This window comes from Macrotis lagotis, unplaced genomic scaffold (assembly GCF_037893015.1).
Source record: "Macrotis lagotis isolate mMagLag1 unplaced genomic scaffold, bilby.v1.9.chrom.fasta BILBYCTG599, whole genome shotgun sequence".
In the NCBI taxonomy this organism is placed as follows: domain Eukaryota; kingdom Metazoa; phylum Chordata; class Mammalia; order Peramelemorphia; family Peramelidae; genus Macrotis; species Macrotis lagotis.
In genome coordinates, this window is record NW_027422506.1 from 1 (window position 1) to 22,287 (window position 22,287).

At 33.8% G+C, this 22,287-nt stretch overlaps 1 long non-coding RNA gene across 1 annotated transcript; it reads left to right on the top strand.

The window, feature by feature from the left end:
* The first annotated feature begins 6 nt into the window (after nt 1-6).
* Nucleotides 7-22,057, top strand: LOC141504175 (uncharacterized). Its single transcript, XR_012473238.1, has 3 exons — nt 7-2,881; nt 3,868-3,964; nt 21,580-22,057. It is a non-coding gene; the product is annotated as an uncharacterized LOC141504175 (long non-coding RNA).
* The last annotated feature ends 230 nt before the right edge of the window (nt 22,058-22,287 follow it).

Sequence of the window (22,287 nt, forward strand, 5' to 3'; positions counted from 1 at the left end):
AACCTAAATGGCTTACCTGAAAGCTTCCACTATGCCTTCCTAATATTACAATTTTTGGGGAAAAGAAAATAGAAATTCACATGTGCATTCACATCTACACACACACACACACACAGAAACAGACAAACATACAGAAGACAGGTTCAATTGTTGAAGTTAGTTAGCAATGGGCCAAAGAAAGAAAAAATACGCAATAAATTAGTGAATTGCCTGTAGTGAAGATAAATCCTGCTAAAGTCTTAGTTAATGTTATGGGTGCTACAATAAGAACTCAAATTTATACTGATGAATTTCATTACAAATGGTTTCTGTAATGCATATTATTTTATTCTCATGACAGCTCTGTGCTGGAGGTTATATAAATACCATTATTCTGATTTTACAGATGAATAAAGCAGGATTCTGAAAAAGACATTACTTGTTCAAGTTCTCCTGAATAGTAAATGAATTAGCCAGGATTATGTTCCAGGTCATCTGTGGCTTAAATGCATTTTCAATATCAATTATAATAAGGACAAAGAAGTCAGGCTTACCTTAATTATTCTATGGCATGTGTCTTTTCCGCATAGCAAATTTAGTATTATGAAAGATTTGATTGCCCAGAATCCTCCTGTTCTAACAGTCTTTATTATTTTCAAGGGACTACAGGAATTACTACGTTTCTTGGAGCAGGACTTCACTGGAGTATCCACAATACTAATCCTAAAAGAAAACCTAAGTAAACATAAAAACTACTATTTAGAAAAGTAAAAAGTCACGAGCTTTCACTAAGAGTTGTACCTGCCCTAATATTCTATTGAAATTGAATGTACAAATTCTAACTTGGAATTCTCCATCTGTCTTTTTGATGAATTTCACCATAATCTGTCCTATGACAGATTTTCCCAGAGTTTGGGAAAAGGGCTTTTAGGAAGATTGACAGTGGCAATACTTGTTAGTTATGTGGAACCTTGGACAACTCACTTTTTACATCAGTTTAATTTTTACTCTCATATGAAAAGTAAATATAATATCAAATGTTCTGTTCTCCTTCAGAATTACTGAGAGAACTATTCTCTTGCCTTTTGCACATAGATTTAAATGAACAGACATTTGATAGTGGAAAAATGTTTTAAAAAAGCTATATATATGTATATACATATATAAATCTCTCTCTCTCTCTCTCTATATATATATATATATATATATATATATATATATATATATATATATATATATATATATATATGTCAAAGAAGATAATCACCACATACAACCAAGCTGGTTTCAGAAAAGGTTTTTTGTTCTGGACATAAATCACACAGCAGAGAAAGGCTCCAGGTGGAGCTTCTTTTGACTTTGGCAAATGATAGTAGAAGTGAATTTGGAACAGTGAATGGGCAGATGTCAAGAAGAGAAAAGATCATGAAAAATAAGAGTGGATTGTCATAAAATAAATCTATCTTTCATCTTAATCAGCATTTTACTCATTGGAATAAAGATTAAAGCAATAATAATTTATAAGTTTTGTAGTTGACCTAAACTGAGGATAGGTTGCAATGGAGAAGATAGATTTTGGAATCTCCAAAATAGGCTTTTCTAGTTTTTCTGAATCCTATGAAAATGAAGTTGAATCAATGTAAATATAATGTTCAACCTTTAATTTCAGAAGGTCAAGTACAAGAACCTTTGCATTCTTTTCTCCTCTCATAAATTCATATTTTCTTTTATTTCCTACTTTTCAAGATACAATGTCCATGCTTCTTTAACTTCTGTCTCTTTTACATAAAGCATGATAGTTTAGCTTTATTCCTTAAAAAATTAGCTTTATTGGTGATCTCTAAATTGTGTGATTAGAGGAACAAAAGTGTTTCTTACAATAAACTGGATTGGGGCAGCTAGGTGGCCTAGTGGATAAAGCATGGGCCCTGGAGTCAGGAGTACCTGAGTTCAAATAAGGTCTCAGACATTAAAATAATTACCTAGCTGTGTGGCCTTGGGCAAGCCACTTAACCCCATTTGCCTTGCAAAAACCTAAAAAAAAATAAACTGGTTTCATTTTTGACTAAGTTTTCTTAAGTGCAGTGCTTTAGAAGATAAACTTTTATTTCAATGCTGTATCTTTCCATCTATCTATATATGTATATAATATACATATATACACATATTTTTGTTGGAAAATAATTTGAGAAGGTATCTTTGTTAGTAGCATTTGATTGACAACTTGTACAGAAAGCTTGCTAGAAGACACCAGAAATTACCTGGATTTCTTTTGTATTCTGAATCTGAGAACATTTGGAGCATCACTATCATTTCTAACAATAATTTGGTTCAGTTTTGCAATTCTAGGTCTAGAATAATAAATAGTGCTGATTAAGTAATAGCTAAAAACAGATATGTCGGGGTTAGGTGGATCATACTTTGGCTGACTGAATCATAATTTTTCATCCTAAATCCAGCTCTCTTTGTTTTACATTGCCATTGCAGGTAGCTGTCATTTTTCTTTATACTTATCACAGATGGTTAGTCTTAAAAGGAATCCGATTTGGGGGGTGAGAAAAAGCAGTCACTCATCTAATTAACTCTCCAGCTAAAACTGCAGGTCCCATGGTCATTCTTGGTGCTCCAGGTTCTTCACCATGCATGATGGCTAGTTGTTGGTTAGCAGAGTCAAATAAGTCCTACTAGTTTCTCTTAGTATTATCAGTAATAGACGTGTACTGTTGCTCATTGAAATATTCACATTCATAGATGCCAAAATCAAGCATAGAAGAACAACAAAATAAATTAACAGTTAGAAGAAGAAGAAGATGAAGATGAAGAAGAAGAAGAAGAAGAAGAAGAAGAAATTAGCAGTCAAACTGACAGTAATAAGAAAGAAAATGAGACATTCCTAGTTCCAGTAAGATAAATGCTTTTTTATACAAATAACAAAATTCTTAATGAACAAAAAATTCATTCATTTCTGTTGGGTTCTATACCTGTTTGGTTATCATCTTGTTATATTTTTCATTTAAATTAGAAAATCTTACTGTTCCTTTAAAGGTTATAAGGAGTTCACAATTTCCTCAAATGGCTTCTGGCATTAAGAAGAGGTGTCAAACACATGAATTATAGAGGAGACCCACAAAGATTCATTTTTATTTGAGCTTGATAACTGTGGCAGAGAGGAAAGAGTAGAGGATTTAAAAGCTGAAAATCTAGTTTCAAATCACAGTCCTACCACTTCTTTTTGTGTGATTTTAATCAAGTCATTTCAGATCATTAGGATTCAGATTTCTCATCTGTAAAATGAGAATATTTTATCAGCTGATATTCACTGTTACTTTCAACAATAAATCAATACTTCTACATTCCTTAAAAAGGCAATCGACAGGGTGGCTATGTGGCACAGTAGATAGAGCACCCACCCTGGAGTCAGGAGTCCCTGTGTTCAAATTTGAACTCAGGCACTTAATAATTACCTAGCTGTGTGGCCTTGGGCAAGCCACTTAATCCCATTTGCCTTGCAAAAACCTAAAAAAAAATAAAACAAATGGAATATTAATTATAGAAGACAACAAAGGCAACAGAAAGATGATCCTGTGCCATTTACATGCATACACACATATTTAATTAATTGGCTTTTATATCTTCAATGTTTTACATTTTGTTAGATTAAGTTCTACCCCTTCCCTTGTTCACATATTGATTTAGATATAGGTATACCTATAAGATAACATATATTCTACAAAATTCACAACCTCACATGTCTTTGACATGTGACTGCCTTTTTTGAGAACTGAAATTCATGAATTTTTTTATAGTGTGCTTTAAGGAACTGTTTAGATCATAGTAGACTCTATTTTGTTTTTTAACTGTTTTTCTCCAAACTTTGAATGATTCTAGAAATATAAAAGGATGCAATTGCCTGAGCTTCTTTCATTTTCAAAATCATGATAAACAACTAAAGAATATATATATGCAGAAAGAAAATGAAGACAAGGTAAATTTTCATTATGTAAAATTTGTCATGAAAATTTATGCATATGTGTTACCTCATTTTAATTACCAAATGATAAGTTTATTTGTAATTTGAATTAGAAAACTGTAGTTTAAGAGAGGGCTAGGTATTCTATTATAATTACCCATCAGTGTACAAAAGAAGAAACTTACCTAAAGAGTGAAGAGTGGTGAATACTGGTAGCACCTGGCAAAGCCTAGCAGAATTAGCCCCATGACCCCCTGTGAAGCCCAGAGCAAGGACCTATATCCCCACTCCAGAAACTTGAGCCTGTTATTCCTCCAGCACAGAAGCAGACCTCCATTATAACATAGAAAACCTAATAAAAAATTAGGCTAGAAAATTAAAAAAACAAACAAACACAAATAAAATGCAACTTGACCATGGAAATTGACTACTGTGATAGGAAAAATCAAGATATAAATTCACAAGAGAAAAGCAATGATGCAAAGCCTCAAAGAAAAATACGAGTTGGTCTCAAGCTGAAAATTACATCTAGGAGGAACTTAATAAGGATTCTACAAAAATCAAATGAGAAAAAAGAAAAAGTGGGGAAAGAAAGCAATGCTAGAGAATCATGAAGAAAATGTTCAAAGTTGGATAAAGGAAAAACAAAAAAAGGATTGATTCAAAAATGTGTAAAAATTCACTGAAGCAAAGAACTTAAAAATTAAAACTGGGCAAGTGGAAGTTAATGGCTCCATTGTGACATCTTGAAAGACAAGAAATCAAAAGAATGAAAAAATAAAATATGTAATATAGCATTAAAGGGGTGGCTAGGTGGCACAGTGGATAAAGCACTGGCCCTGGAGTCAGGAGCACCTGGGTTCATATCCGGTCTCAAACACTTCATAATGACCTAGCTGTGCAGCCTTGGGCAAGCAACACAACCCCATTTTCCTTGCAAAAACCTAAAAAAAATATCATTAAAGAAATAACTGTTCAGGGAAACAGATTAAGAGAAAATTTGTAGCTGAAAGTCCCGACCTTAAAAAGTACCTGGATATTTCAATAAATTAAGGAAAATTACCCTAATATCTTTGTACTGGATAGTAAAATACAGATTGAAAAGAAGCCACCAGTCATCTCCTGAGATCCCAGACCCCCCTCAAAAAAGCCCCCCAGTACTCCAGTACTATCATAGCCAATGTCCAAAGTTCTCAGGCCAAAGAGCTTTGATCACATACAGTCAGAAATAATCTGAATATTGTGGAGTTATATTAAGGATAACACAAGATTTAATAGATTCTTCAGATTTAGAATATGATATTCCAAAGGGCAAAGCAGCTAGGTTTACAATAATCAACCTGTCCAGCAGAAAAATGTAGAGGTAAATAGAATTTTAGAAAAGTTAGATATAATGATCCCCAGAGAAAATTGAATGAGCATTTATAGAAATAGAGGACTGTTCTGATAAAAAAGATCAGATTTGAATAGAAAAGTCTATATTCAAATACGAAGCATAAAATATAAAAAAGAATGAGAAAACATAAGGAATTCGATAACGTTAAACTGTTTACATTCGTAGATGGGAAGCTGACACTTGTAATTCTTTTTTCTTTATAAATTTATTTTTATTAAAAATGTTACTTGAGTTTTACAGTTTTCCTCCTAATCTTACTTCCCTCCCCCATCCGGCCCCCCATAGAAAGCAATCTGCCAGTCTTTACTTTCTTTCCACGTTGTACCTTGATCCAAATTGGGTGTGATAAGAGAGAAATCATATCCTTAAAGATGAGACAAGAACTCTAAGAGGAAACAAGATCAGGCAATAAGATATCTGTTTTTTTTCTAAATTAAATGGAATAGTTGTTGAACTTTGTTCAGACTCCACATCTTCTTATCTGGATACAGATGGCACTCTCCTTTGCAGACAGCACAAAATTGTTCCCGATTGTTGCACTGATGGAACGAGCGAGTCCTTCAAGGTTGAACATCACTCCCATGTTGCTGTTAGGGTATACCATGTTTTTCTGGTTCTGCTTATCTCACTCAGCATCAGTTCATGCAAATCCCTCCAGGCTTCCCTGAAATCCCGTCCCTCCTGGTTTCTAATAGAACAATAGTGTTCCATGACATACATATACCACAGTTTGCTAAGCCATTACCCAATTGAAGGACATTTACTGGATTTCCAATTCTTTGCTACCACAAACAGGGCTGCTATAAATATTTTTGTACAAGTGATGTTTTTACCCTTTTTCATTATCTCTTCAGGGTATAGACCCAGTAGTGGTATTGCTGGGTCAAAAGATATGCACATTTTTGTTGCCCTTTGGGCATAGTTCCAAATAGCTCTCCAGAAGGGTTGGATGAGTTCACAGCTCCACCAACAGTGTAATAGTGTCCCAGATTTCCCACAACCCTTCCAACAATGATCATTATCCTTTCTTGTCATATTGGCCAATCTGAGAGGTATGAGGTGGTACCTCAGAGAAGCTTTAATTTGTATTTCTCTAATAATTAATGATTTAGAGCATTTTTTCATATGGCTATGGATTGCTTTGATCTCATCTGTAAATTGCCTTTGCATATCCTTTGACCATTTGTCAATTGGGGAATGGCTTTTTGTTTTAAAAATATGACTCAGTTCTCTGTATATTTTAGAAATGAGTCCTTTGTCAGAATCATTAGTTGTAAAGATTGTTTCCCAATTTATTACATTTCTTTTGATCTTGGTTACATTGGTTTTACCTGTGCAAAAGCTTTTTAGTGTAATTATAATCATCTAATTGGTTTTTGGTGATATTCTCCAACTCTTCCTTAGTCATAAACTGCTCCCCTTTCCATAGATCTGACAGGTAGCCGATCTTCTAATTTGCTTATAGTATTGTTTTTTATGTCTAAGTCCTGTAACCATTTGGATCTTATCTTGCTAAAGGGTGTGAGGTGTTGGTCTAATCTAAGTTTCTTCCATACTAACTTCCAATTATCCCAGCAGTTTTTAACAAAGAGGGAGTTTTTATCCCAATAGCTGGACTCTTTGGGTTTATCCAGCAGCAGTTTACTATAATCATCTCCTGCTTTTACACTTAGTCTATTCCACTGGTCCACCACTCTGTTTCTTAGCCAATACCAAACAGTTTTGACGAGTGATGCTTTATAATCTAATTTTAGATCAGGTAGGGCTAAGCCACCTCCTTTTGTACTTTTTTCATTAGGCTCCTAGCAATTCTTGACTTTTTATTTCTCCATATGAATTTACTTACAATTTTTTCTAACTCATTAAAGCAATTTTTTGGAATTTTGATTGTTAGGGCACTGTCATTTAAGTCTGATTTAATTTGTGTTAGAATCATCTCCTGCTTTTATGCCTAGTCTATTCCACTGGTCCACCCCTCTGTTTCTTAGCCAATACCAAACAGTTTTGATGAGTGATGGCTTTATAATATAATTTTAGATCAGGTAGGGCTAAGCCACCTCCTTTTGCACTTTTTTTCATTAGGCTCCTAGCAATTCTTGACTTTTTATTTCTCCATATGAATTTACTTACAATTTTTTCTAATTCATTAAAGCAATTTTTTGGAATTTTGATTGTTAGGGCACTGTCATTTAAGTCTGATTTAATTTGTGTGAGAAGTGTTTTATAATTGTTTTCAAAAAGATTCTGAGTCGGTCTTAGCAAATAGACTCCCAAATATTTTATATTGTCTGAGGTTACTTTGAATGGGATTTCTTTTTCTAGCTTGTCCTACTGTATCTTGCTAGACATATATAGAAAAGTTTAGGATTTATGAGGGTTTTTTTTATAACCTGCAACTTTGCTAAAATTGCTAATTGTTTGCAGCAATTTTTTTGGATGATTTCTTGGGATTCTCTAGGTAGACCATCATGTCATCTGCAAAGAGTGAGAGTTTTATCTCTTCCTTCCCACTTCTAATTCCTTCAATTACTTTTTCTTCTCTAATTGCTGATGTAACATTTCTAATGATAATGGGTACGCTTGTTTCACCCCTGATCTTATTGGGAATGACTCTAGCTTCTCCCCATTGAATATAATGCTTGATAATGGTTTCCAATGAATACTGCTAATTATTCTAAGGAACAGTGAATTTATTCCTACACTCTCTGGTTATTTTAGTAGGAATGGATGCTGTATTTTGTCAAAAGCTTTTTCAGCATCTATTGATATGATCATATAATTTCTGATAGGTTTGTTGTTGATATAATTAAGTATACTGTTTTCCTAATATTGAACCAACCCTGCATTCCTGGAATAATCCTACTTGATCATAATGTATTATCCTAATGATAACTTGTTGCAAAAGATTTTTGCATCTATATTCATCAGGGAGCTTGGTCTATAATTTCCTTTATTTTAACTCTTCCTGGTTTAGGTAACAACACCATACTGGTTTCATAGAGTTTTTCAGAGTTCCATCTTTCCCTATTTTTCCAAAGAGTTTATATAGAATTGGAACCAATTGTTCCTTAAATGTTTGGTAGAATTCGCTTGTGAATCCATCAGGCCCTGGAGATTTTTTCCTAGGGAGTTCATTGAAGGCTTGTTGATTTTCTTTTTCTGAAATAGTTATTTAGGTATTTAATCTCCTCTTCATTTAACCTGGGCAACTTATATTTTTGTAAATATTCATCCATTTCACTTAGATTATCATATTTATTGGCATAGAGTTGGGCAAAATAATTTCAAATTATTACTTTCATTTCTTCCTCATTAGTGGTGAATTCACCTTTTTCATTTATGATTGTAGCAATTTGGTTTTCTTCTTTTTTTAAAATCAAGTTGACCATAGTTTATCAATTTTATTGGTTTTTTAATAATAGCAACTTTTGGTTTTATTCATTAATTAGTTTTTTGTTTTGATTTTATTAATTTCTACTTTAATTTTTAGAATTTCTAATTTGGTATTTAATTGGGGATTTTTGATTTGTTCTTTCTCTTTTTTTTAGTCGCATGTTTAGTTCATTGATTTCCTATTTCTCCAATTTATTCATATAAGCATTTAGAGCTATAATATATAACCTGAGAGTTGCTTTGAATGAATCCCATAGGTTTTGGTATGTTGTTTCATTATTATAATTATCTATGATAAAATGGCTAATTCTATATTTTTTTTTGGTCCATTCAGTTTTTAAAATGAGGTTATTCAGTTTCCAATTCATTCTGGGTCTATATCTCCTTGGCCCAGTATTGCATATGACATTTATTGCATTGTGATCTGAGAAAGATGTATTCACTATTTCTGCCTTTCTGCAGTTGATCATTAGGTTTTTATGTCCTAAGACATGGTCAATTTTTGTATAAGTTCCATGTACGGCAGAGAAAAAGGTATATTCCTTTCTATCCCCATTCAGATTCCTCCATAAATCTGCCATATCTAATTTTTCTAACAATCTATTTACCTCCTTAACTTCTTTCTTTTTTATTTTATGATTCAATTTATCTAGATCTGAGAGTGGGAGGTTGAGGTCTCCCACTACTAGAGTTTTGCAGTCTATGTCTTCCTGCAGTTCTTTCAGCTTCTCCTCTAAAAGTTTGGATGCTATCCCACTGGGTTCATATTTATTCAGTATTGAAATGACTTTATTGTCTATGGTACATTTTAGGAGGATAAAGTTTCCTTCCTTATCTCTTTTAACGCTATCTATTTTTGCTGCTGCTTTGTGTGAGATAAGGATTGCTAACCCTGCTTTTTTTTTTTTTTACTTCAGCTGAATCAATATATTTTGCTCCAACTTTTTACCTTTACTCTGTATGTATTTTTCTGCTTCAAATGAGTTTCTTGTAAGCAGCATATTGTAGGATTCTGGTTTTTAATCCAGTCTGCTATTCACTTATCTTTTAAGGAAGAGTTCATCCCATTCACATTTAAGGTTATTATTACTAATTCTTTATTGTCCTCCATGCTATCTTCCCTCTGTTTGTATTTTTCCCCCTTTCTCACCAATTTATCCATATTCCCCAGTCTTTTGTTTCTAAAAACTACCCCCTTCACTGTGTTTGCCCTCCTCCATCACCCCCTCCCTTTTCTTTCCCCTTTCACTTTTTCCCTTTTACATTCCCTTCCATTTGTCGGTTGCCCTTTTCTACCCTCACTCCCCTTCCCTTTCTCCATTCCCCCTCCCCTTTTCCCCTTTTAATACTTGGAAGGTTAGATATTTTATAAGTTAACTGAATATGTGTAGGTTGACTTTAAGCCAAGTCTGATGAGAAGATTCAGGTTTTTCTCATCTACTCCCTTCTTCCTCTCTCTTAACATAGGTATTCTGTACCTCTTAGTTTAATGAGATTTACCCCCATTCAATCCCCTCCCTCCTCCCATCTCCTTCCTGTCCCCCTTTTTAAAGATGTAGTGCTTTTTTTTAGATCATTCTGAGTCATAGAAAATTCTGAGTATCTGTCTCTTCTAGTTTAAGTATATTCTGTCTCTTAGAGTTAAAATTCTTGAGAGTTATTACAGTCTTTCTCCCTTATGGGGTTAAAGCTGGTTACTTCTCTTTAGATAGCAGTCTCATGGATAGATCATGAATGTCCATCATTTCTGGCTAGGTATATTCTCTCTGTTAGAGTTACAATTCTCAAGCTTTATGAGAACCTTTTTCCCCATGCTGGGATATAGCCAGTTTCAACTTACTGGATAGCAGTTTTTTTTTCCTTTTACCTCACCCCCTTTTTTTCCTTTTCATGTGTCTCTTGAACCTCCTGTTTGATGTCCAGATTTTCTAATTAGCTCTGGTCTTTTAATCAGGAATTTTTGGAAATCTTCCATTTCGTTAAATGTCCATCCTTTTCCCTGGAAGAGAAGGCTCAGCTTTGAGGGATAGTAGATTCTTGGCTGCATTCCAAGCTCCCTTGCTCTTCGAAATATCTCATTCCAGGCCCTTCAATCCCTTAATGTTGATGCAGCCAGGTCCTGAGTGAGCCTTACTGAGACTCCTTGATATTTAAATTGTTTCTTTGTGGTTGCTTGTAGGATTTTCTCTTTTATCTGATAGTTCTGGAATTTGGCCACACTTTTCTTGTTGTTTTTCTGGATGGGATCGATGTATTCTTTCAATAACTACTTTGCCTTCCAGTTCCATGATATCAGGGCAGTTTTCCATCACTAGATCCTGCAATATTTAGTCCAGGATTTTTTTCTCTTCAATGTTTTCAGGAAGTCATATAATTCTCAGGTTGCCCCTTCTCGATCTATTCTCAAGGTCAGTGGTTTTGTTGATGAGCTATTTTACATTTTATTTTATTCTATTTTTTGATTTTGTTTAAATGGCTCTTGCTGTCTCATGGAGTTATTAGTTTCTGCAGACGACATTCTTTTTTTAGGGAGGAGTTTTCTTCATTAAGATTTTGCCACTCCTTTCACAATTGGTCAATTCTACTTTTGAAAGCACTTTCCCTTTGACCCATTGAGGTTTTGAGAGAAATATTTTATTTTTGCATTTGCCCAATTGAGGCTCTAAGAGAATTATTCTCATTATGTATTTGTCCAATTGATAATGTGAGAGATTTATTCTCATTTTGTAATTGTCCCATTGTGGACCTGAGAGATTTATTCTCCTTTTGTATTTGTCCAATTGTATTTTCTAAGGATTTGTTTAGTTGTTACAAGGTTTAAATTGTCTCTCCCAAATTTTTCAAGTTGATTTTTAAGCTCCTTCCTTATTTCTTCAAGCAAGTCTTTCTGTGCTGAAGACCATTTCATATTCTCCTCAGAGGTTCCGGGTCATTCTGAGTTGATTTTTAAGCTCCTTCCTTATTTCTTTAAGCAAGTCTATCTGTGCTGAAGACCACATCGTATTCTCCTCAGAGGTTCCAGGTCTTTCTGAGTTAGGGTCTTTCCCTTCCAAGAATTTTTCTATGGATCCACCTTTCCGCTGACCCTTCTTCATTTTGCTAAGACTTTGAGTTGGGGATGGGCTGGTTCACAGGGGCTTGAGGTCTCTAAAGGCTTTACTCACTGAATGCACTTTTTCTGGCTGGCCAGTAGGAGGTGTTGGTTGCTTTCTTTGGAGTGTCTGTGACCTTGATTGAGGCCTTCTCACTTTGCTTGAAGGGAAGAGTTGGGGCTATTGAATTCTTTTGCTTTCACTCAATGTTGGGCTTTACTCTAGCCTGAGGTCATTCACTCTCCATTGTTAGCTGGGCTGATTCTTTTGCTTATACACCTGTGCCTGAGACAGAATTAGTTTGCAAAGGTTTGTTAGGGGAAGAGGCCTCCACTGTAATCGAGGCTTGGACTCAGAGTTCCTCAGACCAGAGGACCCCGGGGATGGTGTCCCCAGAACTACCCCCCCACCAGCCCAATCCTCAAGCTCCAGAGAGACAGCACCAACACCAGTGCTTCTGCTCCCTAGTTGACTCCAGCCCCTGCCTTGTAGCCCCACCTCTGATCTAGCAGGTCTGGCTCTCTGTTGCTCAGACTCCTGGCTCCACTTCAGCTGCTAATCTGGCTGCTCCAGGGCTAAAATTCTCTCTGAGCCCAGACTCACCAGACCAAATTCACCAATGCTGCTGCAGGAGACAAATCCTGAGGTTGATGTTCTTTCCTCTGGCTTTTCTTTCTGGGTTTTGTGGGTCAGATTTCTGTTAAGAGATTTTTTCATATGATAGATGAGGAAAGATCAGGAGACTTTCAAACTGTGCCTGTCTTCTCTACACCATCTTGGCCAGAAGTGATACTTGTAATTCTTAAGAAATATATAACTTTTGGAGTAGTTACAAGTGTAAAAAGAAAGAAGGGGTAGGTTTATAAGTTTGTCTGTGGTGATAGGATGATGTAAAAAAGGCGTGGTATATAAAGGGGTGATATAAAAAAGGGAGAATTGCATTAGGAAGGAGTGGGATCGGAGAGGTATTAATTATTTCACATGAAAGTGGCATGAAAGATTTTAAAGTTAAGGGAAAGATAGGAACAGGCATGCTTGAAACTTGCTTTCATCAGCATTGAGTCAAAAGAGAAATAACACTGTTCCATGAAAAATCTATTTTACTTCACAGGGAAGTAGGAGGGGAAGAAGATAAGAAAAGGGGGACAGAGATAGAAGCCATGGCACACTGGGGGCTGCAGTGGTCAGAAATACAAACTTGAGAGGAGAAACATATGTGATAGAACAGAAATAAAAGAGAAGTGAAAATAGTATGGAAGGATATACACAGTAACCTGAATGGTCAAAATATATGGGCTGAACTCACCCATAAAAGATAAATGGATAGCAGAGATGACTAAAAAAACAAAATCTTATAATATTTATAAGAGAAACATCTGAAACAGAAAGACAACACAGAAAAGGTATGGATTTGGAACAGAATCTGTTATGCTTTCACTAAAGTAAAAAACAGGGATAACAATCATGATCTCAGAACAAAATGAAAGCAAAAACAGATTTAATTTAAAAAGATAAGGAAACCACACCTTGTTTTACAAAGTACTATCAACAATGGTATAATATCAACATTTATTAAATATGCATCAAATGGTATAGGATCAAAATAGAGGTTAACTGAGTTAGAGGAAGAAATTGCAAAAGTATACAAGTGAAGGAATTCAACTTTCCCCTCTCAAAATTAGATAAAACTAACCAAAGAGCAAACAGGAAAAAGTTAAGGATGTAAGTTGAATTTCAGAATAAATGAATATAATGATCCCTAGAGAAAATTTAATGTGAATAAAAAGGAATATAAATTTTTCATAGCAGTGTATGGCACCAATCCAAATTGCCAATATTGGAGGGCTTAAAAACCTCCAAGACAAGGGTCAGAAAAGCAGAATTAAGTATATCATTTTCAAACCACAGTGCAATAAAAATTACATTCAATAAAGTGTCTTGGAAAGATAGATTAAAAATAATTGGAAACAATCTAAAAATGAGTGATTAAAATAAACAAATTTCATTAAAAAGAATGACATTGAGACAGCATATCAAAATTTATGGAATGGAACAAATGCAGTATTTAGTAGTTTAAATCTGTAAAGTAGAGAGCAGATAAAGATGTTGATATGTAGCTTAAAATGTTAGAAAAATTAAAAATAAAATCTTCAATTAATCACCAAATTATAAATCCTGAAAGTCAGAGATTAATTAAATTTAAAGTTAAAAAAAATCATTGAACTTTAAAAGAAAAAAAAAGCTGGTCTTATAAAGAAAATAATAACATAAATAAACCCCTGGTTAATTTCATTTTTAAAAAAAGAAATAAAATAAAATTACTAGTATCAAAATTTTAAATATTCAATTTTCTACCAATGAAGAAAAAAATAACAATTATTTCTATTTTGTTAAATTATATGCCAGTAAATCTGCCAGTCTAAACAAAATGGATGAATATTTTCCAAAGGAAAAGTTGCCCAGATTATTAGAAAAATAAAACAGAACACTTACCTTAGAAAATGAACTTCACCAAGCTATTAGAGAATTTCCTAAGAAAAAATTCCCAGTACCAGATAGATTCACAAGTAAATTCAATCAAGTATTTGGACAATTTAAATTCTATATAAGCTACTTGAAAAGGGGGGCAAAATAAAACTGATTCTTCTATGACACTGCCAAACCTGGAAAAGTAAAAACAGAGAAATTAGACCAATTTACTATGAATATTTTTTAATTTTCATCATTTTGTAATTAGTGAATATTGATGCAAAATTAATGAAATTCAGGCAATAAGATTAAAGCAATAGTATCGCATAAAGAATTATGCACTAGAACCAGATGGGATTTATAACAAGAATGCAGAGTGAAGAAAACAATCAGAATAATCGACCATGTCAATAATAAAATCAATATAGTATGTAATTATATTATTTTCCCTATAGATTCAGAAAAAAGCTTTTGACAAAATACATCTATGAATGCTTTTTAAATTAATTTAGTAATGCTAACATTTTCTTAAGAATTCCAGTTAATGGTTTCCTGTAAAAGAAGCAACCAGTTTGACCTTATTAAATCTTTTATATTTGGTCTCTCTTGTTTAACTAAGTTTCTCCCAATTCTTGTGGGTCAGATGTTCATTTCTGGTCTTTTTCTCAAGAATACTTGAAGTTCCTAATTTAATTAGTTAAATATCTATTTTTTTCCCCATGCAGAATTATATTCATCATTGCTGGGTAAGTTATTCTTAATTGCAAACCCAACTCTTGTGCTCTTTAGAATAACATGTTCCATGCGCTTTGGTCTTTTAAAGGTTAAACTATGGTTTATCTTGACTGTAGCTCCAAAGACTTTAAATTGTTTTTCTTGTTGTCATATTTTCTTTGATTTGAGGACTTTGAAACTTAGCTATAATATTCTTCATCTTTCATCAAAAGTTCTAGTGTATAATGTATATATTCATTTTTTATCATAATTTTCAGATAGACCAACAATTTTTACATACTTCTTTCTTACCAGTCTCTCCTATATTCAATGTGTTTGCCAGGGTAGTAGTTTTTTTCCCTAATGGGATATTTAACATTATCTTCTACTACTTCTTCCTTTCTTTTTTTTTTTTTTATAAATTCTTTGTTTCTCTATAAAGTCATTAGCTTCCCCTTGTTCAATTCTAATTAAAAAAAATTTTTTTTGATTGCAAGTTTTTGGTATGGACCTTTATTTTATTATTTTTAATTTAAAGAAATGGGGTTAAGTGACTTGCCAAGGTCACACAGCTAGGAAAATGATAAGTGTCTGAGGCCAGATTTGAACTCTGGTATTCCTGATTCTAGGGTCAGTACTCTATCCACTATTCCACCTAGCTGTCCCTACTGTTATTTTCTTTTGAAAGTTTTCGATCTCTTTTTCCAATTGGTAGACTCTTTTTATAAATTTCTTAATTTTTTTTCTTACTCTAATTAAATTCCCCCCTCTCATAACTCTCTTGAGTTTAAAGTCCTTTTAAGCTCTTCCAAATATTCTTTATGTGTCCATTTTACATATATTTTTGAAGTAGATGCAGCTGCTTTAACTTCTCTTTCTTTTTCTGAATTTGAAATCTGTATCATCACAGTAGTTATCTATATCTTAGTTTTTTTCTCTCTTTTTTTTTTACTCATTTTAGAGTCTTATTTCTTGGCTGTTAATTATGTGATAGAATTGAATAGTCGTCTCTAGGTGTGGGAGATAATTTCTTAAGCTTCATGTTTCTGTGCCAGTGGTTTTTGAGTTCTATTTGAGAACTTATCTCAGGTCCTCCTCTTGGCTCTCTTGTGTGAGTGACCAAAGTCAGTAGGGCCTCTGCCTATCTACACCAGCACTCACTGAGATAGTCAGGTTCATAAAATTATTTATTGTCCTACTTCATTTCATTTCACTTTGCATCAATATTCAGGGTCTTCCTTTGTATGATGAAACTTTCTCATTTTTATGATTTTTTATGGTAAAAGTGATACTCCATGTTTATAATAATATAATACTTCAATTTGCCCTTTAATTCTTTCTTTTGTCGAATTTGTATAGGATTTGTTGCAATATTGTTGGATAAATTCAAGTAACCTATCAATATATCAACAGCACACAATATTCTTCTTCCAACAGGTGTCATTTTTTTTCTCATCTTTGCCAATCCTCCTGGGTTTGAGGTAGAACATCAGACATGATTTAATATGTATTCTCTACTTCTTAGTTATTTGGAGGAATATTCCATTTATACATTAATAGTATTTAGGATTTCTTACTTTAAAAATTTGAATATGTGGTATTACTATAAAAATTTGAGTATGTGGTATTAAGGTTTGGATAATTATGGATCATTCCACTTTTGCAAAGGAAAAAAATGAGAGTTAAGTAAATTGCTAAGATCATATAATACTAGACAAAAATCGATATTAGAGCCAATTTCTATTGAACTAAACCCATTGTCCTTTCTGCTTACTGATGCTGATAAATTGTTTTAGTTACCTTGTCCACTAAATTGGAACATAAATTTACTAGAGGTTAAGAAGGAAGGTATCGACAGAGTTCAGAAATATGTAGAAAGGGCTGCTAGGTGGCAAAGTGGATAGAGCCCTGGCCGTGGACTCAGGAAAACCCGAGTTCAAGTTCAACTGCAGAAACTTAAAAAATAATTAACTGTGTGACCTTGGGCAAGTAACTTAACGCCTTTCACTTGCAAAGGTCAAAAAAGAAAATACATGAAGAGATCAATACTCAGATTTAGATCATGATTCTGGAAATAGTACAGGTTGAGTGGGAATGGGAGTGGGAAGCTATTCCAACAAGAGTGGGAGAAGCTGACCCTGGAGAAAAAGTACAAGATTAAATGCAAGAGAAAAGAATCATAAATTAAGAATGTAAGGAACCAGGAATTTGATGGCATTGAAAGTGATGAGGATGTTTAATTGAGTCTTTGAAAGATTCACTTGTTTCTTTCACATGATTTGTTATTATTGAACCTATAATTTGATCTTGGCTATTGTTTCTTAATCATCTCCTTTAGAAATTTAGGATTGAGGTAATCCTTATGGTGCCTATAGTTTCTGGATAATTCTTCTAAAAAACACTAACATTATTACATTTTAGAAAATGTGGACATTTACCTCATGTCTACCTGTAATGGTAACTCAAAATAATTTTCAAAGATTACTTTGAAAGTTCTTTCATGATCATATCAGTTTCATAGGATTAAATCACATATCAGCAAAACATCCTTGTGTCTTAATGAACAAAGTCCAGATCCAATGCCTTCCACATTCTGAAACTAAGGAAATTTCTATACTTCATTCCTAGTGTACCACCATCCAAATTTGTAGTTCAATTAGGCAGACATGTAGTCCAATCATACCTCAAATTCACCTCACGTAATTCCACTGTACCATTGCTTATGTTGCTGCTTCTACTTGGAATGACTGCCTTGTCTTCTCTGTCTGTTCAAATCTTAATTTTTGCTTGTCCCTTCTTGAGGATCATGATTCTGTAGTTTCCTTGATAATGATGAGTACCTGTCAAGAACTGTGCTGTCATATGAAGTTTTGACCAAATTTCATTTAACTTTTTAATCATTCTTTGGTCTTCCCTACCTGCACGCCAGGCTGTCTTTGTCCAGATGGATATGGAATCCCTTAGTTCCCACCCCTCTCTTAATGAATTTTTTCCTCCCATAATTTAGGTTCCTTGAGATTAGGGAATACTTTGTTTTCTTGGTTTTGTATCATCAGAGCTCTGAAGAGGACCTGACATTTTAGAAGCACTTAAGGAATGTGTCGTGTTTCTCTTTCTGTACACATACAAATCAATATATATGTATACATACACAAATAGGCATATGTGTAATATATATGTGTGAATGAATGTGGATGTGAATATGTATATTTATCATTTATATATTATGCATTTATGTTCTCTATATACATATGTATGTATGCATGCACATATATAAAGCCTCTATATATCTAAGGTCAGGTTACTTTTTAATCATGACTCCCCTAATATTCTTTCAATTGCAAGATGTGTTGTCCCTGTTACTTCTCATAGTATAGAGCCACACGGCTCTTATAGTACTTCCACTTGTTTTGTTTGTGAACATGTCTTCTAGTACACTGAATTAAGAATCCTTCTGGAGGCAAAAACTGTCTTTTTCTTAGCAAAAAGAGAGGCTACTTTGTCCTCTTCCTGACACATTCTGGTTGTCTGACCCTCACCAAGTCACTTAGCCTCCTTGACAATTAAATGAGATCTCCTTTCACCTTTAGATTCTAAGAACCTATCCATATCATTAACCATTTCCCTAAACTAATTTCTCTCCCTATCTTTCTATTCATTCTGATCCTTGTCCCCTTCCCTATGTCCCTCCCTTTGTAGTTCCTTTCACTTTAGACCAAAGTCCCTATCCCTATTTATCATTATTATCATTATCCCCTCACCCTATCCATTTTCCTATCCCTAACCATCTCTATGCTCATTCTAATCTATATCTATCCCTATCCCCCACTCTGTATGCCCATTCCACCATCTCTATCCCTATCCCTAATATTATATGAATCCCTAAATCATATCCTGATTGTTACTGCACAAAGCAACTAGCTGTGGCATTTCTGTAGTAAGATTTGTTGAGTGGTAAGATTTTGAGGGTTAATTAGACAATTGACGTCCCATTATAGGTACAAATCAGTTATTTAGGAACCGGAGTTTTGAAAGTTGGAGTGGATAGATTAATATGAAAATAACAGAATCATTCTGAACAATTTTCAAGCTAAGGACTTGCAGAACAAAATGTAAAATATCGATAAAGCCATCTGAAGTGAATATGGAATGTAATCCTGATAGGACAGGAAAAGAAAAAATATCAATAGAACAATTATCAGCAGATAATTCTTATTCACTAAATCTGTCTGATTCTTGGCTTAGATGAAAGAAGGAATCAATTAGTTCCAAGAAATAGAGTAGAGGGCATAATGTAAATGTAGAATGATTACTTAGGGATTTGATGGGATAGCCATAAACTAACCTCTGCTTTTAATGAATGTCACTGTTTTCTTGTTTGAAAAAAAATAGATATTTCAATATTACTTTTTGCAAAAAAGAAAAATTTGGGGTGATCTTCTCTTATAACCAATAATAGATGAATATAGGGGCAGCTGGGTGGTGCAGTGGATAGAGCACCAGCCCTGGAGTCAGGAGTACCTGAGTTGAAATCTGGCCTCAGACACTTGATAATTACCTAGATGTGTGGCCTTGTGCAAGCCACTTAACCCTAAAAAAATAGACAAATGTAGAATGTAAATCTAGGACAATTTTCCAAAGAAAGCAGCCAAACAACCATATTGACTCTCATGATGGGGTGACAGGTTTTATTTTAAAACTTGGACAATTAATTTTTACAAAGTCATTTCTGAAGATGAGAGATTATCATTTTTCCTTTTCATCATTTTTTCCTATTTCTTGTATTTCTATCGAACATACCTTTTTTGAGTTGGGCAAGATAATAGAATAAATTGCATACATACATACATACATATTAGATCCATTTAATAAGAGAACAACATTTCCTCCAAATATTTTCTAATGGATATATAATCCTACGCAAAAATATAAGAACCTAGGGTTTCCTGACAAAAGATAGAAAGTTAGGAAATATACTCTTATTGAACCTGAAATTCATGTTTGTTTTCTTTTCCTTGCCTGGCAATGTAGATTTAGGATTATAATGAATTCTTACCTGACATAATCTCTTGACCTGGTGGTATTCGATTCGGAAGATATATTGAGAATTTTCAACTATAACCCCCTCAAATGCTATAGAAATCTATCCAACATCTAAGATAGAATGTCATCTAGGTTCTGCCTCAAGATCTGCAGTGACAGGGAATTCATGACCTCAACATCCAGTCTATTGTCTTATTAAATAACTTTTAACTTTGAGTCCAATTTCAGTTTATAATAAATAACATTTTTCCATGTCTTATCATTCAGTGGTCTTTCCATCTACACTGAAAAAGATCTTGTTCATCTTCCCCCATGACTATCCACCAGCCATGTGAAAACTATTCTAATTTCCAACATTTTTTGTGTTGATCAACTTTATACCCATGTTCAGCCCTATATGACTATCCCTGTATGACTTTTCATTCCAGCTAAAGTTGCTGATGTTGGCTCTTAACTCTATTATCCTTCTGTTAGTAAGCTCCCTTTTAGTTGATCAATATTCTTTTGGTCTCTTCAGACAAATTATGAATACAAATAGTGAAGAAGACAGGTCCAAAGACAGGCAAGGAACTTCCTAACTGAATATCAATGAACAAGTCAATGAGGGATTTACATGTAGAATGACTTCTTTGTTTCAAATACTTTTTCTTAGCACATTTTGAAATATGTCTTCCCTCTGTGACTTCCTTGAAAACAGAGCTTGGTTTTTTTTTTTGTCTTTCCATGCTCAGCACTTTTAATGTCTGGAACAAAGGAGGCACTTAGCAAATGCTTCTTGACTTTTGTTGAAAAGCTAGGATTCTATTTTTAAAAACAACAATAATATATAATTAGCTCTATTATAAAGAGGAATATGACATTTTCATTAGCTCTATTATAAAGAGGAATATGACATTTTCAAAGAGTTTCTAGTTAATTGCCTCACAGTAATGAATGAGCTAGTTTTGAAATTTAAGAATTAAGAGATTATGATTTCTATATTTTATGCATTTAGCACAGGGCAATAAGAAACAAAACTGAAAAGGCTTACCTTAAGGTTTCCAGTCTACCCTCCTAATAGTAAAATTTGGAGGGACAGGAAAACGGACATATACACGTGCATGCACACCTACGTGTACACACACACACACACACACAAAATCACACTCAGACTAAACAAGTTCAAACATTGAAGTTGGTTAGCAATGGGCCAAAGAAAGAAAAAAATATGGGGTGGCTAGGTGGCACAGTGGATAAAGCCTTGGCCCTGGAGTCAGGAGTACCTGGGTTCAAATCCGGTCTCAGGCACTTAATAATTACCTAGCTGTGTGGCCTTGGGCAAGCCACCAACACCATTTGCCTTGCAAAAAAAAAAAAAAGGAAAAATATTCATTAAATTTGTGAATTGTCTGTAGTCGAGATGAATCCTGATACACTTTTGGTTAAGGTTATGAATGCTACTATATGAACTTGCATTTATCTGAATGAATTTAATTACAAATGATTTCTGTAATGCATATTATCTCATTTTATTTTCATGACAGCTCTGTACTGGAGGTTACTACATAAATATAATTCTGATTTTACAGATGAAAAAAGCAGGATTCTGAAAAAGACATTACTTGTTCAAGTTCTTCTAAATAGTAAATGAATAAGCCAGGATTATGTTCCAGGTCATCTCTGAGAAAAATGCATTTTCAATATCAATTATAAAGAGGACAAAGAAGACACGCTTTCTTTACTTTTTTTGTGGCACATGTCTTTGCCCCATAGCAAATTAAACATTATGAGAGACTTGATTGCCCATAAGCATCCTGTTCTTTGAGTCTGTCTTATTTTCAAGAGACTATTGGAATGTCTAAGTTTTGTAGAGTAGGACTCCACTGGAGTATCCACAATACTAATCCTAAAAGAAAACCCAGGTAAACAGAAAAACTACTTTTTTGGGAAAAAAGTCACAAGATTTCATTAAGAGTTGAACCTGCCTTAATATTCTATCGAAATTTTATGAACAGATTTTGCCTTGGGATTCTCTATCTTTTTTTCTGATGAATTTCACCATAATCTATTCTATGACAGAGTTTGGGAAAAGGGCTTTTAGGAAGATTGAGAAAAGCACCACCTGTTAGCTATACAGAACCTTGGGCATCCCACTTTTTAAATCAGTTTCCTTTTAAAACTCATGTGAAAAGTAAATATAATGCCAAATATTCTGCTCTCCTTCAGAATTACTGAGAACTCTTCTCTTGCCT